The sequence below is a fragment of the Saccopteryx bilineata genome, chromosome 1 (genome assembly GCF_036850765.1).
Source record: "Saccopteryx bilineata isolate mSacBil1 chromosome 1, mSacBil1_pri_phased_curated, whole genome shotgun sequence".
NCBI classification, from domain to species: Eukaryota; Metazoa; Chordata; class Mammalia; order Chiroptera; family Emballonuridae; genus Saccopteryx; species Saccopteryx bilineata.
In genome coordinates this window covers 154,226,561-154,235,100 of record NC_089490.1, presented here as the reverse complement: position 1 = coordinate 154,235,100, position 8,540 = coordinate 154,226,561, and the positions used below count along the sequence as shown (strand labels likewise).

Sequence of the window (8,540 nt, the reverse complement as noted above, 5' to 3'; positions counted from 1 at the left end):
GGGCTCAAGCTGCTGAGCCTTGCTCAACCCAGATGAACCCGTGCTCAAGCTGGCGACCTCAAGGTCTCGAACCTGGGTCCTCCACATCCCAGTCCAGCGCTCCATCCACTGCGCAACCGCCTGCTCAGGCCATATTGCTGCTGCTTCTTTTTTTTTTTTTTACAGAGACAGAGAGAGGGATAGACAGGGACAGACAGACATAACCGGAGAGATGAGAGGCATCAATCGTTAGTTTTTCGTTGCGCATTGCAACACCTTAATTGTTCATTGATTGCTTTCTCATACGTGCCTTGACCGCGGACCTTCAGCAGACTGAGTAACCCCTTGCTCGAGCCAGCGACCTTGGGCTCAAGCTGGTGAGCTTTTGCTCAAACCAGATGAGCCCTCGCTCAAGCTGGCGACCTCAGGGTCTCGAACCTGGGTCTTCCGCATTCCAGTCCGATGCTCTATCCACTGTGCCACCGCCCGGTCAGGCCATATTGCTTCTTCATTGCAATCCTCATTTGCAATTTTTTTTCACCTATGGACAGAATGAACATTACTGTGGGTACTTAGAATACACTGTTGTGCAAAAGAATGTTAAAAAAGAGTAAGGAATGTAATTTTGTGATTTCTACATTGAGCGGCTGCTCAGGCACCCACCTTAGAGAGAACCCTAATTACAAGTGTCATTTTAACAACCCGTTCACCAAACAACAAAAAATTAGGTATGGGCCTGACCAGGTGGTGGCGCAGTGGATAGAGCGTCGGACTGGGATGCGGAGGACCCAGGTTTGAGACCCTGAGGTCGCCAGCTTGAGCGAGGGCTCATCTGGTTTGAGCAAAAGCCCACCAACTTGAATCCAAGGTCGCTGGCTCCAGCAAGGGATTACTCGGTCTGCTGAAGGCCCGCGGTCAAGGCACATATGAAAAGCAATCAATGAACAACTAAGGTGTTGCAACACGCAATGAAAAACTAATGATTGATGCTTCTCATCTCTCTCCTTTCCTGCCTGTCTGTCCCTGTCTATCCCTCTCTCTGACTCACTCTCTGTCTCTGTAAAATAAATAAAGATATTCAGCCTGACCGGTGGTGGCACAGTGAATAGAGTATCGACCTGGGATACTGAGGTCGCCGGTTAGAAAAAAAAATTAGGTATAGGTTTTGCCGAATAGGAGGGAACCAGCTGAATCCCACCACTGGATGGGCCCCATGTAATCAGAGCGTCTATAAGGAAGCAGGAGGGTTAGAGATTTGATGATGGAAACAGTATGAGAAGGACTCCCCTCACTGTTGTGAGTGGCAGAAGGAGCCATGAGCCAACTTCTGGAAGCTGGGAAAGGCTGGTTCTTACCCTAGAGCCTCTAGAAGCAAAGCAATTCTTCCAACACCTGGATTTCAGCCCAGGGAGACCCATTTTGGACATCTGACCTCCATAATGGTAAAAATAAATATTCATTGTTTGAAGCCATTAAGTTTATGGTACTTAGAGAAGCAGTAAGAAATGGTTACAACCCCCAGCCAAATAGCCGTTGAAAAGAAGTACTGATATTTGTCATCAATTTATATGGAAAGTTGCAAAGTTTCAGACATATACCCACAGTTTTCAGAGTTAGGAATTCAACCCAGGACTATCAGACCCCAATCACACTTCAGTGAGGTGCTTCTCAGACCACAATGCACACTCAAATCCTATGGAGACCTTGTTTAATTTTTTTATTTATTCATTTTTAGAGAGGAGAGGGAGAGACAGAGAGAGAGAGAGAGAGAGAGGAGAAACAGAGAGAGAGAAGAGGGGGAGGAGCTGGAAGCATCAACTCCCATATGTACCTTGACCAGGCAAGCCCAGAGTTTCGAACCGGCGACCTCAGCATTTCCAGGTCGACGCTTTATCCACTGCGCCACCACAGGTGAGGCCTATGGAGACCTTGTTTAAATGCAGGTTATGACGCATCCTGTTGAAGAGGCTGGAATTCTACAGTCTGAATGAATGAGGCCAGACCTCCCCCCGCACTGAGCAAGCCTGCAGTAGATGAGCATGTTACCTTCACAGTTCAGGCAGAGAGAAGCTCTAGGGAAAATAGATAGAGTCTAACATGGTTTCCAATCCCCATTTGTGCTAGTCCTCTGCCTCAGAATCCCCATCTGGAAAGTAGGGATGAAAAATAACAGGTGACGGCCCTGGCCGATTGGCTCAGTGGTAGAGCGTCGGACTGGCGTGCAGAAGTCCCGGGTTTGATTCCCGGCCAGTGCACACAGGAGAAGCGCCCATCTGCTTCTCCACCCCTCCCCCCTCTCCTTCCTCTCTGTCTCTCTCTTCCCCTCCTGCAGCCGAGGCTCCATTGGAGCAAAGATGGCCTGGGCGCTGGGGATGGCTCCTTGGCCTCTGCCCCAGGCGCTAGAATGGCTCTGGTCACAACAGAGCGACACCCCAGAGGGGCAGAGCATCGCCCCCTGGTGGGCAGAGCGTTGCCCCCTGGTGGGCGTGCCGGGTGGATCCCGGTTGGGCGCATGAGGGAGTCTGACTGTCTCTCCCCGTTTCCAGCTTCAGAAAAATACAAAAATAAAATAATAATAATAATAATAATAAATAACAGGTGACATGGGAATGAAATTAATTAATAGTATGCATATTAAGTGCATACTATTTAGATGTGGCCTGGAATATAGTAGCTGCTCAATAAATGTTAGTATTGCACTTGGGTGAGTGCATAGTATTTGTTTTGTTAAGATTTTATTTGTTGATTTTACAAGGTGGGGGACCAAGAAGTATTGACTCATAGTTGCTTCACTTTAGTTGTTCATTGCTTGCTTTTTTTTTTTTTTTAGTTCTTTTTAGAGAGAAGGGCAGAGGAGTAGGAAGCATCAACTCCCATATATGTACCTTGACCAGGCAAGCCCAGGGTCTTGAACCAGCGACCTCAGCATTCCAGGTCGAAACTTTATCCACTGTTCCACAACAGTTCAGGCCATTGCTTGCTTTTTGCTTGTCGTATGTGCCTTGACCTGGCAAGCCCAGGGTTTTGAACCAGTGGCCTCAGCGTCCCAGGTTGATGCTCTATCCACTATGCCACCACAGGCCAGGCAGTATTTGTTAATGATAGGATTAAAGGCTGTGGCCCAGCCTGATCAGGCAGTGGTACAGTGATTAGAACATCGGACTGGGACATGGAGGACCCAGGTTTGAAACTCCGAGGTCACTGGCTTGAGCATGGGCTCACCAGCTTCAGCACATGGTCACTGGCTTGAGCCTGAAAGTCTCTGGCTTGAGCAAGGGATCACTAGCGCTGCTGCAACGCCCCCCCCCCCCCCGCAAGGCACGTATGAGAAAGCAATCAACAAACAACTAAGCAGACTAAGAAGCTGCAATGAAGAATTGATGCTTCTTATCTCTCTCCCTTCCTGTCTGTCTGTTCCTATCTGTCCCTCTCTCTGTCTCTGTCACACACACACACACACACACACACACACACACACATGGCTGAGGCCCAGGCGGTAGGTAAGCTGGAGACCAAGGCTGCAGTGCTCAGGCCACATGCTGATTATAAGCGAGCATTTCAGTGCAATTCTGGAGGGCAAGCGAAGCACTTTCCCTGCCTTGCCTGCCTCTGGCCAGGTGCCAGGCCCCACCTCTTAAGGAACAGGACAGGACATAACATCACCTCCACAGTTGATGACTAATAGACCACTTTTGGTTTTACTAGGCCTCTGATTTGGTGGGCAGACATAGATCTCCGCCTTCCAGCCGGCCACTATGGGGGGCATTCTCCACCCTCTTGAAGAAACCTGCTCTCACTTCCCACCCACGGCTTCTGTCAGAGCTGGACTTTTTCCACACCTGTGCAGGAAGTCTCTCTAGCAAGCTGGTTTTCTACAGTGGCTCAAAGTCTGGGGGAGAAGTTTGTACCTTTGAGGTGGGGACCTTCAGAAGCAGCATTCTTGCCCTCGAACCTCAGGCAAGCTATAGTCTCTTCTCTAGGCCTCAGTCTCCCATCTATACCCTGTCCTAGTCCAGACATCACATTTCTTACTTATTATGTGCCTTCCACCCCTAGGTGAGGGCGACCAGAGTAGCAAATAAAAATACAGGACACAAAATATAAAGTAAAATTAAGAATAAAAAATAGCCTGACCTGTGGTGGTGCAGTGGATAAAGCGTCGACCTGGAAATGCTAAGGTCGCCATTTCAAAACCCTGGGCTTGCCTGGTCAAGGCACATATGGGAGTTGATGCTTCCAGCTCCTCTCCTCTTTCTCCCTCTCTGTCTCTCTCCTCTCTAAAAATGAATAAATAAAATTAAAAAAAAAAAAAAGCCCTGGCCAGTTGGCTCAGCGGTAGAGCGTCGGCCTAGCGTGCGGAGGACCCGGGTTCGATTCCCGGCCAGGGCACACAGGAGAAGCGCCCATTTGCTTCTCCACCCCTCCGCCGCGCTTTCCTCTCTGTCTCTCTCTTCCCCTCCCGCAGCTGAGGCTCCATTGGAGCAAGGATGGCCCGGGCGCTGGGGTTGGCTCTGTGGCCTCTGCCTCAGGTGCTGGAGTGGCTCTGGTCGCAACATGGCGACGCCCAGGATGGGCAGAGCATCGCCCCCTGGTGGGCAGAGCGTCGCCCCTGGTGGGCGTGCCGGGTGGATCCCGGTCGGGCGCATGCGGGAGTCTGTCTGACTGTCTCTCCCCGTTTCCAGCTTCAGGAAAAAAAAAAAAAAAATGAAAAAAAAAAAAAATAGCCCTCGCCATTGGCTCAGCAGTAGAGCGTCAGCTCTGCGTGTGGAAGTCCTGGGTTCAATTCCCAGCCAGGGCACACAGGAGAAGTGCCCATCTGCTTCTCCATCCTTCCCCCTCTCCTTTCTCTCTGTCTATCTCTTTCCCCCCCACAGCCAATGCTTAGTGGAGCAAAGTTGGCCTGGAAGCTGAGGATGGCTCCAAGGCCTCCACCTCAGGAGCTAGAATAACTCCTGTTGTAATGGGACAGCACCGCAGATGGGCAGAGTATCGCCCCCTCGTGGGCATGCTGGGTGGATCCTGGTTGGGCACATGTGGGAGTCTGTCTCTCTGCCTCCTTGCTTCTCACTTCAGAAAAATACAAAAAATAAATAAATAAATAAATAATAAAAAATAAAAATAAAAGTATAGGACACACTCTGGCTGGATACCTCGGTTGGTTAGAGCACTGTTCCGATATGCGAAGGTTGCTAGTTTGATCCTTGGTCAGGATACATACAAGAACAGTACGATGTTTCTGTCTTTCTCCCTTCCTTTCTCTCTAAAATTTAAAAAATATATATATTGCCTGACCTGTGGTGGCGCAGTGGATAAAGCGTCGACCTGGAAATGCTGAGGTTACCGGTTCAAAACCCTGGGCTTGCCTGGTCAGGGCACATATGGGAGTTGATGCTTCCAGCTCCTCCCCCACTTCTCTCTCTCTCTCTGTCTCTCCCTCCCTCTCCTCTCTAAAATGAATAAATAAATAAAAAAAAAATAAAATATATATATATTTTTTTAATTTTTTTATTTTTTTATTCATTTTAGAGAGGAGAGGGAAAGACAGAGAGAAAGAGAAAGGAGAGACAGGGGGAGGAGCTGGAAGCATCAACTCCCATATGTGCCTTGACCAGGCAAGCCCAGGGTTTCGAACCGGCGACCTCAGGATTTCCAGGTTGACGCTTTATCCACTGCACCACCATAGGTCAGGCTAAAATATTTTTTTTAATTTAAAAATAAAAGGGACCTAGCTGGATACCTCAGTTGGTTAGAGCATTGTCCCCATATGCCAAGGTTGTGAGTTCGAGCCTCAGTCAAGGCACATGTAGAAACAGATTATTGTTTCTGTCGCTGTCTCTCTATCTCTTTCTAAAATAAATAAATAAATAAATAAATAAATAAATAAATAATTAATAAAAGATACAGGATGCCCAGCCTGACTAGTGGTGGAACAGTGGATAGAGAGTCAAGTTGGGTCCCTGAAGTTCTAGGTTTGAACCCCCAATGTTGTTGGTTTGAGCACAGGCTTGACGGCTTGAGCACTGTATCGCCAGCTTGAACGTGTGACCATCAACATAATCCCAAGATCTCTGGCTTGAGCCCCCCCAACCCTGAGTCAAGGCATGTATGAGAAGCAATCAATGACCAACTAAAGTGATACAACTAGGAATTGATGCTTCTCATCTCTCTCCTTTCCTGTCCCTTTCTCTCTCAAAAAAAAAAAATAAATAAGGATGTCCAGTTAGATCTGAATTCAAGATAAACAACAGCCTGACCTGTGGTGGTGCAATGGATAAAAGCGTCGACCTGGAATACTGAGATCGCCGGTTCAAAACCCTGGGCTTGCCCAGTCAAGGCACATATGGGAGTTGAAGCTTCCTGCTCCTCCCCTCCTCTCTCTCTCTCTCTCTCTCTCTCTCCCCTAAAATGAATAAATAAAAATAATTTAAAAAAAAGAGTTGATGCTTTCTGCTCCTCTCCCCTTCTCTCTTTCAAAAGAAAAAAAAGAAAAAAAAGAAAAAAAAAGATAAACAACAAATTCTTTAATGTTATATATCATATATGAATATTAAATTTTTTTTACAGGGACAGAGAGAGAGTCAGAGAGAGGGATAGATAGGGACAGACAGACAGGAATGGAGAGAGATGAGAAGCATCAATTATCAGTTTTTTGTTGTGACACCTTAGTTGTTCATTGATTGCTTTCCTCATATGTGCCTTGACCATGTGCCTTCAGCAGACCGAGTAACCCGTTGCTCGAGCCAGCGACCTTGGGTCCAAGCTAGTGAGCTTTTGCTCAAACCAGACGAGACCATGCTCAAGCTGGCAAGCTCGGGGTCCCGAACCTGGGTCCTCTGCATCCCAGTTCGACGCTCTATCCACTGCGCCACTGCCTGGTCAGGCTATAAACCATTTTTTTTTATGATAATGTCAAGTTTAATCTGCCAAATATACAAGTTGGATTTGTAGAGTATGTTTTGCCTGGGTGCTGTACAATAAACAGGTTTCTTGAAATGATCCATGGGTAAGGTTAAGAATAGGTCCTGGCCAGAAGGGTGGGAATGGGGCAGAGAAGGGCACAGGGGAGACCATGGGACAAGCCATGACCCTCAGGGACCCATGGGTACAGGCTCCCAGGTGACAGCCCCTGAGCAAGCACCCAGGCAACACAGGTGGGCTGGTTGTTGCAAACTCACCAGCAGTTACCCCAGTACAACCACCCTACTACTATGCAATCTACTGAACAAATGGACACTTTTCCTACCCCACCTCCCAGGCACCCTCAACAAGGGTTCTAATTTCTAAAAACAGCAAACATTCAAATGGTTACATATGAAATGCTGTCCTGCATCTTTCTGTCCAAAAGACAGCAGCTGCCCCCTCCCCCCAGCCCTTCGCCCACCATCCCCCAAAAGATTTCTGTGCCAAGATGAAGAGGAAGCCCCAGGCTTTGGGGGACTCCTTGTCTTGAGGGGCTGCTGCAGCGGCGCCAGGGCACAGGGTAGGCGAGACAAAGCTGCAGTCCTGGCCGCATGGCCCAGTTCCCTGGTATCTCCATCCTCAGGCCACGCTACTTATTCGGGGAGAGGGACTGCATTCGTTTTCCTGACAAAGTTGCATCATCTTTTGCTTTCCTCTCTTCTTCTTTCTTCCTGGCGGCCTCCTCCCGCTGTTTCCAGATGATTGCCAGCGGGGCAAGGTCAGCCTTGGCTTGCTCTGTCTTCCCAGCTAAATGCATTTTCATGTAACGCTCTTTTGCTTTCTGCTTCTCGATTTCTTCTCGTTCTCTCCTTGAAAGCTCCTTGGGCCCATCCAGGTCCAGCTGTGTGACCTTTTTGGTTGTTTGTGCCACCCGGTCAGGGTACTCAATGTCGATAAGGCCTCCCACACCTTTGCATTTTTGCTGGTAATCACCTTCTTCATCCTCACCCTCATCTGAGTCCAGTGATTTCTTCTCCTTTTTGGGGTCACCTTCAGCTCCATCTCCACTTTCTTCTCCTTGTTCTTCTTCCCTGGCTTTCTGCTTTTCAGCCTGGAGCTGTACGTCGATTTCCTCGGGGCTTGTGTACTGCCGTGCGGCCCTTGTGGCCTCCCTTTCTTCCTCCTTTAGGCATCGCAGCTCTGGCAGCAGTGGCGGTGGCAGCTTATAAACCATTTTTTGTTGTTGTTGTTTTTCCACAGAGACAGAGAGAGTCAAAGGGAGGGATAGATAGGGACAGACAGAAACAGAGAGAGATGAGAAACATCAATCATTAGTTTTTCGTTGTGACACTTTAATTGTTCATCGATCACCTTCTCATATGTAGCTTGACTGTGGGCCTTCAGCAGACCGAGTAACCACTTGTTCAAGCCAATGACCTTGGGTTCAAGCTGGAGAGCTTTGCTCAAACCAGATGAGCCCATGCTTAAGCTGGCAACCTCAGGGTCTCGAACCTGGGTTCTCCACACCCAGTCCGATGCTCTATCCACTGAGCCACTGCCTGGTCAGGCTTATAAATCATTTTTAAAGAACTATGTGTCTGATATTTTTATTTGATATGTGGATTATTATGTTTTATTGTGGTAAAATATGTATAACATAA

General features: G+C 48.2%; 1 pseudogene; it reads right to left on the bottom strand.

Annotated features, from left to right (window-relative positions):
- Positions 1-7,375: 7,375 nt before the first annotated feature.
- Positions 7,376-8,096, bottom strand: LOC136320198 (28 kDa heat- and acid-stable phosphoprotein pseudogene; annotated as a pseudogene).
- Between the last annotated feature and the right edge of the window lie 444 nt (positions 8,097-8,540).